This window comes from Pseudorca crassidens, chromosome 2 (genome assembly GCF_039906515.1).
Source record: "Pseudorca crassidens isolate mPseCra1 chromosome 2, mPseCra1.hap1, whole genome shotgun sequence".
In the NCBI taxonomy this organism is placed as follows: Eukaryota; Metazoa; Chordata; class Mammalia; order Artiodactyla; family Delphinidae; genus Pseudorca; species Pseudorca crassidens.
This window is the reverse complement of record NC_090297.1, coordinates 129472479-129494432: the sequence shown is the minus strand read 5'-3', so window position 1 is coordinate 129494432 and position 21954 is coordinate 129472479. Positions and strand designations below refer to the sequence as shown.

At 37.5% G+C, this 21954-nt stretch overlaps 1 protein-coding gene across 3 annotated transcripts in view; it reads right to left on the bottom strand.

Annotated features, from left to right (window-relative positions):
• The window catches only part of RABGAP1L (RAB GTPase activating protein 1 like), a 687421-nt gene that overhangs the window by 637772 nt on the left and 27695 nt on the right, over positions 1–21954 (bottom strand). The window contains exon 1 of one of the 3 annotated variants that reach the window (XM_067728699.1): positions 4675–4693. The exons of the other annotated variants lie outside the window; for them this stretch is intronic. The gene's annotated coding sequence lies outside the window, so the exon portion shown is untranslated. Of the gene's footprint in view, positions 1–4674; positions 4694–21954 lie in introns of those variants that run through there. 3 annotated transcript variants of the gene reach the window in all.

Here is a 21954-nt window from a genome sequence, read left to right as displayed (position 1 = left end):
AATTCCCCTTTATCCTGCTCCACTTACTCTCTTTTTCCAGAACACTTATTTTCTAACATACAATCTACTTCACTTTTGTATTATATTTACCGTTTATTGTCTTTCTCTCCCACTAGAATGCAGCATCTTCAAAGGCAAGGATCTTTGTTTTATTCTTTGATGTAACCCAAGCACCTATAAGAATGTCTGGCGTGTAGCAAAGAGGTAAATATTTGCTGAATGAATGAATGAATGACTGTCCAAGATGAATAAACTTAAAGTTCCTAAAACCCAAACAGCCATCTAGTACCCTCCAGCCTGATCAGGACTTTGTCTCTAAAGCGACATGATGAGAACATTGATGGTTTCTTTCATTGGGTAACTAACCAGCATACATTCTGACATTATATAGAACTCCCAGGGGTTTATAATGAGGTAAGTAGAAGACAGTGTAAGTTAAAATGTTAGAGACCTCCTCACCGAATTTCCCATTTATGCAACAATAATGAGAACACCGACTAGAGAGTCAGTCATATTAAGATGTTGTTGTATTTTTGAGAGGGTGAGTATAGTGGTATTGTTCCAAGGGAGTCCTTGTCTTTTAGCAATACATAGTGAAATATTTACAAATTAAATGATATGATATCTGAGATTTGTTTCATATAATCTTGGGTAAGCACAGGGGAAACTAGATTGCCATCATTGGTAAAAGGTCACAGGAACACATATCATTTGCCCTGATTTTGCATATGTTTGGAAACTGCCAAAATAAAAGTAACAAAAAAGCAAAGTAATAATAATATGGAAAGTAAGTTAGAAAAAATAAAAAAACAAAAGCTTATATTTCCTTTAGCATCTAGCACATTACATGGCCCTAAATAACAAATAAATGATGAAAGGCTAAAGTACAGGTCAAAACTAAACAATAGTTTCTATAAACTACCATAAGGATGAGCAGATTAAAACAAAAATTAGTGACCAAACTGAGGCCCTCCTTCAGAGTCAAAAAAAAATGCCATTCACTGTGATGGTCACAGTGACTTCAGATCTGTATGGATGACTGGGACAGAATAGGGAACACAATGAAAAGATTTTTCATCTTTTTTCAAGATAAAAGGCATTGTACTATATTCCAAAAAGGTCATTTATATAAATGCAAAATATAATCAACAAGGGCAAGAGAACATGGCTGAAATTTTATGTACCAAATAACACTGCAGCATAATTATTAGAAATACAAGGATCAGGACTTCCCTGGCAGTCCAGTGGTTAAGATTCCGTGCTTCCACTGCAGGGGGCATGGGATCAATCCCTGGTCTGGGGAACCAAGAACCCAGATGCCATAAGGCGCAGCCAAAAAAAAGAATACAAGGATCAAATTGAGTAGAAAACAAATATAGTAGGAAACAAACACTATCTCAATCCCAGAAAGATCAAGTAAACAAAAAAATTTTAAAGAAATAGAAAATTTAAATCTTTGAACTATTAAGGTAATATAAACTAGATATAATAAAATTTTTATTCTTCAAAACATAACTTGTACCACTGGAAGCAGTTTCAACAATCTCCCCAGCTGATTAAATCTACTCTAGTAAAATGATATTAGCCTAATTGAGAGCTACCCATTAGCTCATGTACAGATAAATGTTTGTTGGTTTTTTAATTCACATTCAAGTAACTCGAGATAAAAATCTAATGGACTAAGTACAAAAAGGTATAAAACTTTCCCATCAGGAAGAGAAACTGTTATTTATGCTAACTTACTCTGCTAATTTGCCAAAGAGTAAGATGTGATATATGTGTTTCACATTCTAGGAATACCAGATTGTTAGCTACCACCTACATAAGAGTTTATATAAAAACATCTCAAGTACCTGAGTGTCTGCCACATGGTAAACACCAAATATGTACTGAATTAACAAAATTAAAAATCACCGAACACTTGGGGCAATAAACACATCAGAGCTACAATCACAGATTATTTAAAATGTAAAAATGAGAATACTACATATCAAAATCTTGCTGGTTTTGTTCCGTAATACCTTTACAGTAATATTATTGTGCAAACGGCCACAATCTGAAAGTGTCAACTGAAAAACTATTAAAACTAATAATGGTGGCGCAGTGGATAAGAATCTGCCTGCCAATGCAGGTGACACGGGTTCGAGCCCTGGTCCGGGAAGATCCCAGATGCCTTGTGGCAACTAAGCCCACGCGCCACAACTACTGAGCCTGCACTCTAGAGCCCACGAGCTACAACTACTGAGCCCGTGTGCCACAACTACTGAAGCCCATGCGCCTAGAACCCGTGCTCCTCAACAAGAAGTCCACAAGAAGTCCGCAATGAGAAGTCCATGCACCGCAACAAAGAGTAGCCCCCGCTCACAGCAACTAGAGAAAGCCCACGCACAGCAACGAAGACCCAACGCAGCCAAAAATAAATAAAATTTAAAATAATAAAAAATTAAAATTTCTCGGGCAAATAAATATATGATGGGAGGACAACCAGATAACCATTCCAAAAAAGATCAAATTGGATTATACCTCAAATCATACACAAGACTAACTTCCAAATGCATCAGAAGTTCTAAATGTAAAAAATAAAATTATAAAATTTTTTTAAAAATTTAAAAAAAAGATTTCAAAAAAATAACATCTTTTAGGACACTAAGTACACAAAATAGTGCTCGTCATTATTATTATGATATTTCTCTACTTTCACACATTTCATAATTTTTTACTTTATATATTGACACTCTCAGCCTACCTTTTAATAATAAGTGCCAAATGCAGTAATTTATATCCACAGGGCAAAGATTATTTCCTATTCTTCTATGGTGACATCATCTGCCCCAGAGGAAAAAGGTCAGATTTCCTCTGCAGCAGTGCCCATCAAGTAAAATCCCTACCCTCACCACTACCAAGGACAGGTGTATGGTCCCATCCAAAGGCTTCCTTGGCCGACCAGGTAGTGGGAAAGTGAGTGAGCCTCCCTCGCCAGGGACCCTGAGTCTCTGGAAAGAATTTCAACCAGCCTCCGGATTTTCCTCAGCCTAAAAGCAGTATCTGGCTGTTATCTAGAGATTTCACACTTTCTTAGCTATGTATAAATAGAATATATTCACCCCCCACACACACATAAATCAATCATGCTACTATTAGACATTTAATCTTTAAACTTTTTCTGAAATATATTCTCTGTGAAGATAGGAGATAATCAGTATTGTTTTTATTATTAAGCAAGCCTGACAGAAATAAAATACATTAATTCAATAGCTTTCTTTTAGGCCAGCTGTATCTCATTACTCTAAGTCCAAAAGGAGGTGGGAGGAACCCATTCATGAGAGTCAATAAAATAAGTGTCTAAGAATAATATACAGACTTAAATATACAGACTTAACAAAAAATACTAGTAAACTCTACTGAAGCCAAAAAACTCTGACAAATAGAGACAATGGTGCAGGATAGTAAAATTCAGAAAACAAACCGGGAGGTAAACCAAAGGTAACACTTTACACAGTGTAAAGATGCCAGTTTCTCCAAGTTGATTTACAGGTTCAGTCAAGTTACATCAAAATTTTAAAAAGAAGTTCTTGTGAAACTTAAAATAAACTAAACTTTAGGATGGCGGTTAAGGGCATGAGCTCTAAAACCAGAAGACTGCCTGGGTTTGAATTCTGGTCCCTCAGCTTAATGTGATCTCAAACTAAGTACTAAACCTTTCAGCATCTCAACTTTTGTGTCTCTAAAATCGTGGTATAACACCAACAACACTGGGCTGTTATGAAGACTGAATGTGCCAATACATGCATTAAAAAACAAACAAACAAAACTTGGCCCACATTATGCACTCAGTAAATATAAAGTGGAATCAACTGATTCACTTTGCTGTACAGCAGAATCTAACACAACATTGTATATCAACTATACTCCAATAAAAATTAATTTTAAAAAAATATTTGGAAGTAAATATGGGGGGAAATAATCAAGAAAATGTGGGTAAGCAGGGAAGGTATATTACCACATAGTAGAAGATAGATAAATTAAAGTTATGTAATACTGGTATAAGAAATCACAGGTAAATCAAAGAAACAGAACAGAGAATTCAAGAGCCTACCAGTATAAGAATCTGGTATAGGATTAAAGTGACATGTTACAAACCATTGGTGAAAGGACAAGTTTATTCAAAACATTAGCGGAAAGAGGAATTATTCAATAAAAGGTGATGGGACAACTACTAGGGAAAAAATTAAATTTGATCCCTACCTAAAACCAAACTCCAAATAAATATTTAAAAGATTTTGGTTCGGGCTTCCCTGGTGGCGCAGTGGTTGAGAGTCCGCCTGCCGATGCAGGGGACACGGGTTTGTGCCCCGGTCCGGGAATATCCCACATACCGCGGAGCGGCTGCGCCCGTGAGCCATGGCCACTGAGCCTGCGCGTCCGGAGCCTGCGCTCCGCAACGGGAGTAGGCCACAACAGTGAGAGGCCCGCATACCGCCAAAAAAAAAAAAAAAAAAAGTTACGTAAACACATATTTTCATTGTCTAGGGAAAGTAAATGTGCTAGAAAATTATATTGCCCTGTACAAATCTTACTGAAATTGTTCAGATAGAGAGAGAGGTAAAGCTTCTCTAGGAAGAAAAATGATCATCTTTAGCTGGTCTATAAAAAATGTTTATATTAAAACTTAACTACTCATGCAGGAGGAAGGAGTGAAGAATTAACTTATGAAACAAATGCTCCATGTCAAAAAATAACAATCATTCAGCTTTGCGGCAAAGTCATCCAAAATGACATTGTTTTCATCTTCTCTTATTCTGAAATAGAATAAAAATGAAATTAATACAGGAATAAATGTTTGAGGACTTCTTGAAACTGATAAAAGTTTTCCCTCAAGAAGATCCAGCTATTAGAATTTACTGACTACCAGTGACTACTGTGAAAAAAACAGATGATCAACCACTCTAAACTGAAACAAAGCACAACTCCAAAGAACTTAATGGTCAGAGATAAGACAAAACAGGTTTTCCTTAAGGTAGAAAAGAAAATCAAAGGTAAGTTCATCAAAATATGATAAAAGATGTCTTTCTTTAAAATGTATACTCTACCTGGGATTACATAATGGTGCACAACCTTGTAAATATACTAAAAACCACTCAACTGTACATTTTCAAATGGTGAACTATATCTCAAAAACAAAAAATCAGTGTCTAACTGACATTTATATGCAAAACCTTCCAACAAGATATGGAAAATATATGTAAATAATGTTACTCATCAGAAATTTTGCGTTTAGCAAGAATCTACTATTAAGCTGTAGCTTCTATATGTTCCAAGATTTCTCTTCTCAAAAAAAACGGGGGGGAAGGGCACAAGTACATATTTTGTCTCCCTAATAAGCTACAAGATTTGAGTATCTGAATGGACGTGTAAATCCTTTGTTAACATTCTCCATAAACAGTCTCTATGTGACAGAACCTTGTCAGAGCTTGCTAGAGTTTCAGTTTAGAGTGGTTGGTCACTAGTTTTTTTTTCACATTAGTCACTGACGCTCAGTTAATTCTAATAGCCGAATCCTCTATTGTGGGAAAAATGATCATGTCTTTGCAGACCTAAGCTGGGAGTTGGGCTGCCTGATCCCACTGACAGCTACAGCTATGTTCATACAATAAAGAATGTGACACCTGCCACTTCTGATTAGGAGCTCTATGTTCTAAGCAAGACAAGTTCTAGGTTGTCTACCTCAGACAGGTAACTGTCACTTCTCTAAAGCCTCTAGAGCCTAGAACCCCACATGCGTAGGATTTCTCTTTTCCAGGACACAAAGGGCAGAAGGAAGCTAGGGGAAGTCAGAATGGCATCTCTTTATCCTGACTCCAAAGTGATGCTGCTTTTACCTCTGTTCTACAAAAATAAATAAGAGAACCCCCCAAAAGTATAATCTAATATACCTAATTTGTATTTCATATGAAAATATTATAAATAAGTAAATATTAAACTGTTCATTATAAAGGTTTATTTTTCCATTTTTATATAAAAAAGTATAATTGACTTCCCTGTAGACTAAGTACTCAATTCAGACAGCCATCAGTGTCAGGGAAAAATCTAGCCAGCTGGCTCACGTTTCCAACCCAGGAAAATACAACTGACCTGAATTACAGGCATCACGCCTATGATAATTACCATTTACTGAGTATCTGTGTATTTATAATACTTCCAAAAACTCTACAAGGTAGCTATTATCCTCGCTTTATAGATATGAAAACAGGAAAAGAACAGCTGTTAAGTAATTTGCCTGAGGACACAGTGTTAGTATACAGCTGAGGCAAAACTCAAAACCAACTCAACCTGACCCCAAAGATTCTGTGTTTTCCAGTATAAAATGACACCTCTCAAAAGAAACAGATACAATAATAACATCTAACATTTGAGTGCTTATTTTGTATTATGCACTTTACATTCCATTTCATGTAACCCTCACAATATAAGATAGAGCTAACATTAATCTATTTTTATAAATGAAGAAACAACAGAATGCTAAATGATTTACCCAAGGTCACAAGACTAGTATGGCAGTTGAACAGAGAGACCACATTCTTAACCACTACACACACACACACACACAGAGGCATGCGCACACTGCCGCTCATTAAACTCATTACCTAGCAGGCACTGTGCTATACACTTTCTCTTTCTCACATAATCCCTCCAAGGACAACTAAACAAACTCTAGATTTTTAAAAGTTCAGCAACTATTATTCCTCAACTAAAACAGCCTTTTACTTTGCCATTTCAGTGAATTTTAAGTGGTAAGTTTAAGAAAAAAAGTAGCCTAAATCCAGAAGACAAATTTAGAAAGTCCTCAATACATTAAAAATAAATTTTTACTATGCTGCCACAATTTTATCTATTGTACAGTCTTCCTTCATCCTCAACTACAAACATTCTAAATCTGCATGATTAACTCTGCTTTTTCTTTAGTTAACATACAGTCAGAAGCTGATAGTTATTATTAGCATTTACCATTTTACTATAGGTCAGTTGCTTTGCCAGGAGCTTTATATTTGTTAATTAATTTAATTGTTAATTGGGATTAAAAAGGAATTAAGTAGTTCACCCAGGAACTACACAACCAGTTAGCAATGGAAACGAGATGTAAACTCAGGTCTAATCCAAAATGCCACTCTCATATTATGCCATACCTTAAAATCTAGGGAGTTTATTAAAAGAGATGTATTTAGGTTGACGAAATGGGGGAGCAGGGCAGAGTGATCCTATATTTTACAGTAGGAATAACCTTGGAAATCAGAAACTAGTCACTCCATCTTTGAATTATTTAAGAAACATTTAAATGATCAATTGGTTAACAACGAAAAAGTACAAGAACATGCAACACTGGATAAAAATTAAAAATTTCTATAAATGGTCATGTCTATCCAACTTTGAGAAAATGGAACAACCAGAATGTGTCATAATTTCCGAAAACCACCCCTAAAAATGGAAGAAAATAATTAAGTACTTGCCTAAAAGATGCCAAAGAATCTTTTTTTAATGTGCATGACATGGATTCATTAATTCAAACATTTACTGGAAGTCCATTATATACTTAATACTATAAGCTGGAGGATGAATCAAACCTGTGGGCTCTTTTAGGCCCTAATACCTATAACAGCATAGAGGGTCACTGAAGCTTCTCCAGTTGCCACATATGCTTTGGGGATTATTTTATCTCTTTAAAAATAAAAGAAAACAAAACTTTCAGCACTTCCAAACAATTCTCCCCTACTCTCCCAAAATATTACTTAGACTCTTAGAGCAAACTATTTATCTAAGCCAGTTATTGAACTTGACACAAAATCAAAATGAGAATATTTCAAAGCATAAGAATTAAAGAGACAGCACTAGTCCCATGTAACAGGTTCACAAATGGAAGCATTCATCTAGTGGCGTTTAAACAGCCTCTCTTAATACTGGCTCCTTAAATCACATTGCAAGTCACAAAGCCCGCAGCTTCTATGTAAACTTAAGATAAACAAAACAAAAATCAGTCTTATCTGAATTCAAATACTCCAGGCTTTCACAACTTCAATTATCAGGATAACAATTTTTAACTCTGTACTGATTTTTACAAACATAAGATGGAACAAAGACATAAAAGAAAGTTCTAGTTAATTATACTGAGCTATATTTCTATGCCAAAACCAAATCTCATCAAGAAGTTATAAAATACTTTAGGTTATAGGTTAAAGCTGGTGAGTAAAGTGATCTAACTGGTTCCCAAAGTCTGACTATTGTTACATTTTAAAGCCATGGTCAAAACTTCAAATATAAAAAAGCAATCGAGGACTTCCCTGGTGGCACAGTGGTTAAGAATCCACCTGCCAATGAAGGGGACAGGGGTTCGATCCCTGGTCCAGGAAGATCCCACATGCCTCGGAGCAACTAAGCCTGTGTGCCACAACTACTGAGTCCGCGTGCTGCACCTACTGAAGCCCGCCACCGGAATGAGAAGCCCGTGCACCGCAACGAAGAGTAGCCTCCCGTGCACCGCAACGAAGAGTAGCCTCCGCTTACCGCAACTAGAGAAAACCTGCGCCCAGCAACGGAGACCCAATAAACGCAGCCAATAAATAAATTAATAAATAAATAAAAATTTTTTAAAAAGCATTTATTCTAAAAGCTTGGAGCAAATACAAATGTACAAAATGTTCAGCCTAATTCTATCAATTAATAAGTTAAAAGCTGGTATAGATCCTCCAACATGACAGTCTCACTTATTTAGTAAAGTTGTAAAGATAAACTCTGGCTGTTCCAAGGATTTTTATTTTACTACATTGTTGGGAAATTTGAGCTCAGTTTAACCAAAGGTATTTTCTTTTAACCTAGTTAAGACACAGCTGAGATAACAGTGAAATAAACAAGTATTTCTACCATAAAAAACATAGCCTAGTTATAAATACAAAATAAAAATTGACTATTCCTAAAGGGTATGAATAGGCCCAGACAGTAAATATATAGTCATAAACACAGTAATGCTACTTTATACAAGCAATCCCTTCTTGATTCCCAAAGTTTACACTTGGGAATTTAACAACTGTAAACCAATACCCAAGCACAAAGTAAGAAGTCAAAGGTCCCCCCAACCCCACTTAAATTCTCCAGCTTATCTTTTTAACATACAGCTAAATGTTATTTGTTGTACTTTTTCCCTAAAGGTAAAAAAAAAAAATTAGGCAGGAATTCTTTCCTGCTTCTGAACAAAGGAATTCCAATAAAAACTCACATATATGATAACAAAATTACCACCTCTAAACCAAGTTCTACAAATGGAAAATTGTTTCCAAGAAAAAGCAGCAAAGAAACCAGAGTAGTTAGCTTGACATCTGAACTTCACTTCCCCCCCTCCCCCAAATATCAGCAAATAACTTTCCTCCCACTAGTCAAAGCCCGCCTCAGGGCTTAAATTCTCTGTCCCTGACTGTATTTTTTATTTATATATGTCATTTAAGTAATAGTTTCTTAATATGCTAAATATCACTAGTCTTTCATAATAGCCCCAGCACACAACTTGAATAACACTTGATACTACGAAAAACCAGAAGATGAAAGTTTAAAAAATGAAAGGATGGGACCTTTTACAACTTGTCATAGTCTTGTCAAAATACGTCAAACTTCTGTAAGCCAAGAACATATTTCAATGTGTTCTATCAAGAGAATGATGAAAATAAACAGTTGGAGAAACACAGAAATGAAACTCATATTTGATATATCCAGAAATAAAACTCAAATACTACATCTGAAGTAAATTCTAATCTATTTATTATGCTTTAGATATAGCTACCTAGTAACAGTACATTGTGCTTTGGGAGAAAAAAGTTCTCAATATCCTCCTTGCTTCACAAAAGTACAATAGTATTCCAAACCCCAGGTCACAAAGAGATGTATTTACACATGTTGTACAAAGTTCACGTGTGCCCTAACAATAAGAAAAGGAGTGGCCAGAGAGCAAGGCTATCTGTGCAGTGACAATATCCATGAGCATCACAGTAGACCAAGGCTGGCTTCTATGAAAATATCTTCATCTAAATGCAGTTAAAGGCATGTTCCCACAGCCTAAATACTAACTTCTGGTACCTATCTCTTCACTTTGTGGCTTCTAACCAGTAACGCTTAGAAATCCCCTGGGGGAACTGCTGCCCTTTCAGTTCAGTTCCATTATGAAGTATTTTCTACCTCTCAAATGCCAAAATTTTAGATTAGCATACTTCACAATGCAGAGTAACTTCTGCAAAATAAATTCTTTAAATAAAATGTCTTAACCAGTGAAAGAAATAAAGAGAGAGAGGGAAAGGGAGGGAAGGAGGGAAGGAAGAAGGGAGGAAGGGGGGAAGGGAAAGGTTTAATGCAGACAATTTAGAAAACTCAGCAAAGCCATGTCTTAAATGGCTTTCTTCATGTACATTTTTTAAACCAAATCAGTAAATAGTAACTGGTCTCAGAAGAGCTCCAGACTTCTTTATCCAAAGAACAACATAATTTAGTACCCGGAATCCCAACCCTTGTTACAGTTTCTAACATCAAACAGATTGTATACACCTAAACCTATGTTTTAACCTTATTTCATTCCATAGATAAAGGGACTATTTACCCTGTTACACATATTCAAATCTTAATGAAGTACTTTAGGATCTCCCTTAATCTGAGTATCTGAGTAAACAAATGTACAGCAAGAGGCCAGTCAAGAAATATTTAGTAAACAATAATTATGTGCAAGGCATTCACATAAAGTTTAAAGCAGGTCAGTGCTTTGGGGGTGTGTTGTCACTCGCTGATATAAATAATACCTTTCTTTCAAAATATCAACATGTTGGTTCAAACAAATTAAAGCTCCTGTTTCAAATGACACAAGACAGTTAAGATAAACATGTTCACGAATGCATGGTTGACCCATATGCTCCCTTCCCAAAATGTGGAGAATATTATTGAGATTTCATTCTGACAAGAAAACGAAAACTTATACCTGGCGGTCTGTATAATATTCATACAGTCAAGTTTGCAATATAAGGGCACATCAGCATAAAAGCAACTGTAGCCTTTGCTTTCATGAAATTAATAGGTCAAAGCAGCAACATTAATTTGAAGGCATACATGTTTTCTATTAATAATACAATTTGGAATGTAACAAGTATCACATACTATGTGTTTAATGTGGCAGTTGTCATTTTTAAAGATTTAAACATTCAAGGTCTATTTTGTTGAGAATAAATAACAGTTATCATTTTATTACTGTTATTTACTAAATGCTTACTATGAACCAAACAGTATTGGGTATTTTAGTCATCTTTTTGTATTTACGTTCACAACAATCACTGAACTAACTGTATTCCCACCTTACAAATGAAGGAATACATTCAAAAGATTTAATAATTTGTTCTAGTTAATACAGCTAATTAAATACAGAGTCCAGATTCAGAGCAACCAAATCAATCTCACTTTACAGCAGTCTGTTTCCTACAAGGACTGCCCACTGGTTGGGTGCCTGGAGGTGATCAGGGAAGGGACCAAGTTAAATGGCTGAAAACACGCCTGCCTAGTTCCCTGACCAAAGTTTCCATCTGAATGAACTCCAGCTGTGGCAGGTTTTCACTGCACTGAAAAAACAGAAACAAAAAAACCCTACTCTTCTGTTCTCTTACTTCTCTGAGGGGGCTTTCCCTTCTTGCTAGGAAGAATGAAATACTGGAATCCTTACTACATTTCCCAACCCATCCTTACTAGTACTAAAGCTCAACACTTGTATTTTGTCCCACATTTGGCTCCTTTTTTCTGTTCTCAATGAGTTAAGAACCTGGAAAGGTGGAGAAGTGACTTCATCAGACCCTTCTGAAACTCCAACTGACATGTACGCAGAGTTAGAGAAATAGAGGAGGTGAGAGATCAAGCAGCTATCATTAATGAAACACACTAACAACATCAAGAGATCCAGAGGGAGGAGTATTATCATCTACATAATAAGCCAGTAACATAATTCCTTTTGATGTTTAACTACAAAGTTTCAAAGATAATCTGGTTTTGTATATGCACTACTCAATCTATGAAATCTTCAGACCATTTGGTCTAATACCCTGACCACTTTGGAAAAAAGTTAAGTCGACACCACTAGCTTTGTTGCTGCTGTGAAATTGGACTTTTATCAATGCACTCAGTCCTACATTCTAAACCCAAACTTTATAGTCTGGCCCATCTTCTTTCCCTTTATTAATATACCTGCCTTCCTAGACTTTTGCTAACTTTGATGTGCCAAATCTGATCCTTTCCTTGTATATTGAATGCTCCTGACTTGGCTTTTCTCTGCTATTCCAGGAACATCCCTGCTTATGCCCCAAACATCTTGTAGTATTGTACACTATTCACTGGCTCATAAAGACCTGCAGGGCAGTAAGCAAAATGATCATAGCATACCAAGCAATTACAAGACCAGAGTAAAGAAAAGGAGAAAGAAAGCAACAGGAATGTGGGAGGGAAAGGAGGAAGAAGTCTGCAATGTTCCATGATTAGACTGATCAGTTTTTTCTCAACCAGTATACATATACCCCCAGGCACAAACTGAGACATGCTGGGGATACACCAAGACAATGAAGGTGTCTCAAACGCAGTGTCAGCTCTCTTAATTCACCGCAGTTTTCCAAAATTAATAGACCAGCAGGAATTGTTTTTTTCTTTTCTGGTAGTAAAATATTAGTATATTTACATAATCAGTATGCAAAAGAATGCAACATTCACATGAATTATTAAGATAAAACAGAGAATTTAAGAAATTTTCAAGCTGCTCAGAGGCATATTCTAAACTTCCAACCTACTCTCCTTTGCCTTTCACGCTCTTTGCAGGTAGCTTAAGAAGCCCTATTTTATACAAATTTGGGAGGGTAAAATCCCAACAGTTGGATTTTTCTGGCTAACAAATCTGAAAATTTTCTCCAACACTTCCAGAAAGAGCAGATCACTCCCTCTACAGTGCTTCTACAACATTCTACATTAATTTATATTCCTATTTTAGCATTTATCATACCACATAATTATTTATGTGTCTATCTCATCAATTACAACTAATTCCTCCCAGACAGCAACTATACATCTATTCATCTTTTATTTCCAGCTCCTAGGAAAATATCAAGAACATAGTACACCACCTGACAATATCACATTTGTTGAATGAATGAATGAACGAATGGGTTAAACTTACACATTTCAAAGACGAAAATAATTTCTCTCTAGCCAGATCATGTCAACACAGAAGAAATGTTAATACGTTAATTACATTAGACAACCCATACAAATACCAAACCCAAATCCACTTTACAACTATAATGGGATTTGAAAGGCTAATTCACTCACCCACAGTCAAGAAACCACATTCCATAAACTTAATATAAAGACAAAAGCTGAACACTTACTGCACACAGTTCTCTTATATGAAGCATACCCTTTCAAATCTGAGAATTTCTGGTCATTCAAAACCAAAACTATGATTAAAAACCTTTACAAATGATGCCTGCCATTCTGTTTATCCCAGTACATCTTATTAAGGACAACAGATCTTAAGATACAACAAATCAGAATTGCAGTGTATTAGTTTAGCTTTAATTATCCATGCTCTACTTCTAGTACTATACTTTAAACCTGTTTGGTTCTCCAGAGGGCAAGTATAACTACATTATGCAGAGTCACAAAGAAAATCTTAATTACTTCAGGGGGAGAAAAGGCTACAATGTTCCCAGCTTTTCAAAACTTTCTACAAAATGATCAGAATTCTCAAGACAGTGTCAATAAAAAATGACTACTTTTCAAAGGATAAGCAATATTTTTTCCCATGTTTTAAAAAGGGTTCTATTTATTTCAGTATAAAATTTGCATATTCTCTCTAATATTATCATCTGAAAAATTTTAAGGTCCTATATTTTATTAAATATGATGCATACTTGAATGTACACATTTCCATTAAAAAATATACTATAGGCTACCAATAAGGTGACTAAGTGGCATTTTATTAATTAATGCCCCCACAGTACCTGACACATATGCAATTAATAAACATTTGATTAAGTCAACAAATATTTAAGTTTATTTTATACAGGCACTGCTCTAAGCACACGCTATTATAACATGATAAACCTAACAGATATGACCCTTGCCTTCATACCACCTTCAGTCTTATGAAAAGGCAGAAATTCAACAAACATACTAATATATACCTATCAAATGTGGCAAGTAGAATGAAGGAAAACAATAAGGTGATATTAGTAGGAGGGGGGAGGGGGGTAATCCTGCTTTAAACTGGAATATTAAGGGAATATTAAGGATGCCTCTCTAAGAATAAGGCATTTGAGATAAGATTCTCCATTCAAAGATTTGAAGAAAAGATCATTTCGGGTCGTGGGAACAGCATGTGGAAAAGCTCTAAGGCAAGTTTCAGAAACTGAAAAGTCAGCATAACTTGATGACAGAAAACCAGAGGAAGAGTCGATTCCTTAGAAACTGGCAAGGGGCAAGACTGTATACAGTTCTGTGCCACATTTAAAGATTTAAGGTGTTGGGAGACCTTCAAGATGGCGAAGGAGTAAAACATGGAGATCACCTTCCTCCCCACAAATACATCAGAAATACATCTACATGTGGAACAACTCCTACAGAATACCTACTGAATGCTGGCAGAAGACATCAGAATTCCCAAAAGGCAAGAAACTCCCCACATACCTGGGTAGGGCAAAAGAAAAAAGGAAAAACAGGGACAAAAGAATAGGGACGGGACATGCACATCTGGGAGGGAGCTGTGAAGCAGGAAAAGTTTCCCACACTAGAAGCCCCTTCGCGAGCGGAGACTGCGGGTGGCGGAGGGGGGGAGCTTCGAAGCCACGGAAGAGAGCACAGCAACAAGGGTGCAAAGGGCAAAGCGGAGAGATCCCCGCACAGAGGATCGGTGCAAACCAGCACTCACAGCCCAAGAGGCTTGTCTGCTCACCCACCAGGGCAGGGCAGGGCTGGGAGCTGAGGCTTGGGCTTTGGAGGTCAGATCCCAGGGAGAGGACTGGGGTTGGCAGCGTGAACACAGCCTGAAGGGGGCTAGTGAGCCACAGCTAGCTGGGAGGGAGTCCGGGAAAAAGTCTGGACCTGCCTAAGAGGCAACAGACCATTGTTTTGGGGTGTGCGAGGAGAGGGGATTCAGAGCACCGCCTAAACGAGCTCCAGAGACAGGCGCGAGCCGAGGCTAGCAGCACAAACACCAGAGATGGGCATGAAACGCTAAGGCTGCTGCTGCAGCCACCAAGAAGCCTGTGTGCAAGCACAGGTCACTATCCCCACCTGTCCCCCTGGGAGCCTGTGAAGCCCACCACTGCCAGGGTCCCGTGATCCACGGACAACTTCCACGGGAGAACACACGGCACCACCTCAGGCTGGTGCAACGTCCCGCCAGCCTCTGCCGCCGCAGGCTCGCCCCGCATCCGTACCCCTCCCTCCCCCTGGCCTGAGTGAGCCAGAGCCCCCTGATCAGCTGCTGCTTTAACCCCGTCCTGTCACAGCAAAGAACAGACACCCCAAGGCGACCTACACACAGAGGCGGGGCCAATCCAAAGCTGAACCCCAGGAGCTGTGCAAACAAAGAAGAGAAAGGGAAATCTCTCCCAGCAGCCTCAGGAGCAGCGGATTAAAGCTCCACAATCAACTTGATGTACCCTGCATCTGTGGAATACCTGAATAGACAACGAATCATCCCAAAATTGAGGTGGTGGACCTTGGGAGCAACTGTAGACTTGGGGTTTGCTTTCTGCATCTAATTTGTTTCTGCTTTTATGTTTAACATAGTTTAGTATTTAGTTTATTATCATTGGTAGATTTCTTTACTGATTTCGTTGCTCTCTTCCTTTTTTATTTTTAAAATAGATATTTTTTTTTTACTTTTTATCTTTTTGTGACTGTGTATGTGTATGCTGCTTTGTTGATTTTGTCTGTATAGCTTTACTTTTACCATTTGTCCTACTGTTCTGTCCATTTTTTGTTGGTTTTTATTTGCTTCTTTAGTATAGTTTTTAGGGCGTGTTATCATTGGTGGATTTCTTTTTTGGTTTGTTTGCTCTCCTCTTTCTTTCTTTCTATTACTTTTAAATTTTTTTGTGTGTGTGTGTGGTACGCGGGCCCCTGTCACTTTTGTGGCCTCTCCCGTTGCGGAGCGCAGGCTCAGCGGCCATGGCTCACAGGCCCAGCCGCTCCAAGGGATGTGGGATCCTCCTGGACTGGGGCACGAACCCGTGTCCCCTGCATCGGCAGGCGGACTCTCAACTACTGCGCCACCAGGTGAGCCCTACATTTTTTTTGTTTTTAATAATTTTTAAATTTTTTATTTAATAACTGTTTTTTCTTTCTTTCTTTTTTTCTCCCTTTTCTTCTGAGCTGTGTGGTTGACAGGGCCTTGGTGCTCCAGCTGGGTGTCAGGCCTGTGCCTCTAAAGTGGGAGAGCCGAGTTCAGGACACTGGTCCACCAGAGACCTCCCGGCTCCATGTAACATCAAATGGTGAAAGCTCTCCCAGAGATCTCCACCTCAACGCTAAGTACCAGCTCCACCCAATGGCCAGCAAGCTCCTGTGGTGGACGCCCCATGCCAAACAACTAGCAAGACAGGAACACAACCCCACCTATTAGCAGAGAGGCTGCTTAAAATCATAATAAGGTCAATGACACCCCAAAACACACCACCGGATGCAGTCCTGCCCACCAGAAAGACAAGATCCAGCCTCATCCACCAGAACACAGGCACCAGTCCCCTCGACCAGGAAGCCTACACAACACACTGAACCAACCTTACCCACTGGGGGCAGACACCAAAAACAACGGGAACTACGAACATGCAGCCTGCAAAAATGAGACCCCAAACACAGTAAGATAAGCAAAATGAGAAGACAGAAAAACACAAAGCAGATGAAGGAGCAAGATAAAAACCCACCAGACCTAACAAATGAAGAGGAAATAGGCAGTCTACCTGAAAAACAATTCAGAATAATGATAGTAAAGATGATCCAAAATCTTGGAAATAGAATAGAGAAAATGCAAGAAACATTTAACAAGGACCTAGAAGAACTAAAGAGGAAACAAGCAACAATGAACAAAACAATAAATGAAATTAAAAATACTCTAGAAGAGATCAATAGCAGAATAACTGAGGCAGAAGAACGGATAAGCGACCTGGAAGATAAAATAGTGGAAATAACTACTGCAGAGCAGAATAAAGAAAAAAGAATGAAAAGAACTGAGGACAGTCTCAGAGACCTATGGGACAACATTAAACGCACCAACATTCGAATTATAGGGGTTGCAGTAGAAGAAGAGAAAAACAAAGGGACTGAGAAAATATTTGAAGAGATTATAGTTGAAAACTTCCTTAATATGGGAAAGGGAATAGTTAATCAAGTCCAGAAAGCACAGACAGTCCCATACAGGATAAATCCAAGGAGAATTACGCCAAGACACATACTAATCAAACTGTCAAAAATTAAATACAAAGAAAATATATTAAAAGCAGCAAGGGAAAAACAACAAATAACACACAAGGGAATGCCCATAAGGTTAAAAGCTGATCTTTCAGCAGAAACTCTGCAAGCCAGAAGGGACTGGCAGGACATATTGAAAGTGATGAAGGAGAAAAACCTGCAACCAAGATTACTCTACCCAGCAAGGATCTCATTCAGATTTGATGGAGAAATTAAAACCTTTACAGACAAGCAAAAGCTGAGAGAGTTCAGCACCACCAAATCGGCTTTACAACAAATGCTAAAGGAACTTCTCTAGGCAAAAAACACAAGAGAAGGAAAAGACCTACAGTAAGGAACCAAAAACAATTAAGAAAATGGGAATAGGAACATACATATCGATAATTACCTTAAATGTAAATGGACTAAATGCTCCCACCAAAAGACACAGATTGGCTGAATGGATACAAAAACAAGACCCATATAAATGCTGTCTACAAGAGACCCACTTCAGACCTAGAGACACATACAGACTGAAAGTAAGGGGATGGAAAAAGATATTCCATGCAAATGGAAATCAAAAGAAAGATGGAGTAGCAATTCTCATATCAGACAAGATACACTTTAAAATAAAGACTATTAGAAGAGACAAAGAAGGACACTATATAATGATCAAGGGATCGAGCCAAGAAGAAGATATAACAATTGTAAATATTTATGCACCCAACATAGGAGCACCTCAGTACATAAGGCAAATACTAACAGCCATAAAAGGGGAAATCGAGAGTAACACATTCATAGTAGGGGACTTTAACACCCCACTTTCACCAATGCATAGATAATCCAAAATGAAAATAAATAAAGAAACACAAGCTTTAAATGATACATTAAACAAGATGGACTTAATTGACCTTTATAGGAAATTCCATCCAAAAACAACAGAATACACATTTTTTTCAAGTGCTTATGGAACATTCTCCAGGATAGATCATATCTTGGGTCACAAATCAAGCCTTGGTAAATTTAAGAAGATTGAAATTGTATCAAGTATCTTTTCCGACCACAACGCTATGAGACTAGATATCAATTAGAGGAAAAGATCTGTAAAAATTACAAACACATGGAGGCTAAACAATACACTACTTAGTAACAAAGTGATCACTGAAGAAATCAAAAGAGGAAATAAAAAATACCTAGAAACAAATGACAAAGGAGATACGATGACCCAAAACTTATGGGATGCAGCAAAAGCAGTTCTAAGAGGGAAGTTTATAGCAATACAATCCTACCTTAAGAAACAGGAAACACCTCGAATAAACAACCTAACCTTGCACCTAAAGCAATTAGAGAACGAAGAACAAAAAAACCCCAAAGTTAGCAGAAGGAAAGAAATCATAAAAATCAGATCAGAAATAAATGAAAAAGAAATGAAGGAAATGATAGCAAAGATCAAGAAAACTAAAAGCTGGTTCTTTGAGAAGATAAAGAAAATTGATAAACCATTAGCCAGACTCATCAAGAAAAAAAGGGAAAAGACTCAAATCAATAGAATTAGAAATGAAAAAGGAGAAGTAACAACTAACACTGCAGAAATACAAAAGGTCATGAGAGATTACTACAAGCAACTCTATGCCAATAAAATGGACAACTTGGAAGAAATGGACAAATTCTTAGAAATGCACAAACTGCCAAGACTGAATCAGGAAGAAATAGAAAATATGAACAGAAAAATCACAAGCATTGAAATTGAAACTGTGATTAAAAATCTTCCAACAAACAAAAGCCCAGGACCAGATGGCTTCACAGGCGAATTCTATCAAACATTTAGAGAAGACCTAACACCGATCCTTCTCAAACTCTTCCAAAATATAGCAGAGGGAGGAACACTCCCAAACTCATTCTATGAGGCCACCATCACCATGATACCAAAACCAGACAAGGATGTCACAAAGAAAGAAAACTACAGGCCAATATCACTGATGAACATAGATGCAAAAATCCTCAACAAAATACTAGCAAACAGAATCCAACAGCACATTAAAAGGATCACACACCATGATCAACTGGGGTTTATTCCAGGACTGCAAGGATTATTCAATATACGCAAATCAATCAACGTGATACACCATATTAACAAATTGAAGGAGAAAAACCACATGATCATCTCAATAGATGCAGAGAAAGCTTTCGACAAAATTCAACACCCACTTATGATAAAAACCCTGCAGAAAGTAGGCATAGAGGGAACTTACCTAAACATAATAAAGGCCATATATGACAAACCCACAGCCAACATCGTCCTCAATGGTGGAAAACTGAAACCATTTTCACTAAGATCAGGAACAAGACAAGGTTGCCCACTCTCACCACTCATATTCAACATAGTTTTGGAAGTTTTAGCCACAGCAATCAGAGAAGAAAAAGAAATAAAAGGAATCCAAATCGCAAAAGAAGAAGTAAAGCTGTCACTGTTTGCAGATGACATGATACTACACATAGAGAACCCTAAAGATGTTACCAGAAAACTACTAGAGCTAATCAATGAATCTGGTAAACTAGCAGGATACAAAACTAATGCACAGAAATCTCTGGCATTCCTGTACACTAATGATGAAAAATCTGAAAGTGAAATCAAGAAAACACTCCCATTTACCACTGCAACAAAAAGAATAAAATATCTAGGAATAAACCTACCTAAGGAGACAAAAGACCTGTATGCAGAAAATTATAAGACACTGATGAAAGAAATTAAAGATGATACAAATAGATGGAGAGATATACCATGTTCTTGGATTGGAAGAATCAACATTGTGAAAATGACTCCACTACCCAAAGCAATCTACAAATTCAATGCAATCCCTATCAAACTACCAATGGCATTTTTCCCAAAACTGGAACAAAAAATTTCACAATTTGTATGGAAACACAAAAGACCCCAAATAGCCAAAGCAATTTTGAGAACGAAAAATGGAGCTGGAGGAATCAGGCTCCCTGACTTCAGACTATACTACAAAGCTACAGTAATCAAGATAGTATGGTACTGGCACAAAAACAGAAAGCTAGATCAATGGAACCGGATAGAAAGCCCAGAGATAAACCCACGCACATATGATCATCTTATCTTTGAAAAAGGAGGCAGGAATGTCCAGTGGAGAAAGGACAGCCTATTCAATAAGTGGTGCTCAGAAAACTGGACAGGTACATGTAAAAGTATGAGATTAGATCACTCCCTAACACCATACACAAAAATAAGCTCAGAATGGATTAAAGACCTAAATGTAAGGCCAGAAACTATCAAACTCTTAGAGGAAAACATAGGCAGAACGCTCTATGACATAAATCACAGCAAGATCCTTTTTGACCCACCTCCTAGAGAAATGGAAATAAAAACAAAAATAAACAAATAGGACCTAATGAAACTTCAAAGCTTTTGCATAGCAAAGGAAACCATAAACAAGACCAAAAGACAACCTTCAGAATGGGAGAAAATATCTGCAAATGAAGCAACCGACAAAGGATTAATTTCCAAAATTTATAAGCAGCTCATGCAGCTCAATAACAAAAAAACAAAAAACCCAATCCAAAAATGGGCAGTAGACCTAAATAGACATTTCTCCAAAGAAGATATACAGACTGCTAACAAACACATGAAAGAATGCTCAACATCATTAATCATTAGAGAAATGCAAATCAAAACTACAATGAGATATCATCTCACACCAGTCAGAATGGCCATCATCAAAAAATCTAGAAACAATAAATACTGGAGAGGATGTGGAGAAAAGGGAACACTCTTGCACTGCTGGTGGGAATGTGAATTGGTACAGCCACTATGGAGAACAGTATGGAGGTTCCTTAAAAAACTACAAATAGAAATGCTATATGACCCAGCAATCCCACTACTGGGCATATACCCTGAGAAAACCATAATTCAAAAACAGTCATGTACCAAAATGTTCATTGCAGCTCTATTTACAATAGCCCAGAGATGGAAACAACCTAAGTGTCCATCATCGGATGAATGGATAAAGATGTGGCATATATATACAATGGAATATTACTCAGCCATAAAAAGAAACGAAATTGAGCTATTTGTAACGAGGTGGATGGACCTAGAGTCTGTCATACAGAGTGAAGTAAGTCAGAAAGAGAAAGACAAATACCGTATGCTAACACATATATATGGAATTAAAAAAAAATGTCATGAAGAACCTAGGGGTAAGACGGGAATAAAGACACAGGCCTACTAAAGAATGGACTTGAAGATGTGGGGAGGGGGAAGGATAAGCTGTGACAAAGCGAGAGAGTGGCATGGACATATATACACTACCAAACATAAAATAGATAGCTAGTGGGAAGCAGCCGCATAGCACAGGGAGATCAGCTCGGTGCTTTGTGACCACCTAGAGGGGTGGGATAGGGAGGGTGGGAGGGAGGGAGACGCAAGAGGGA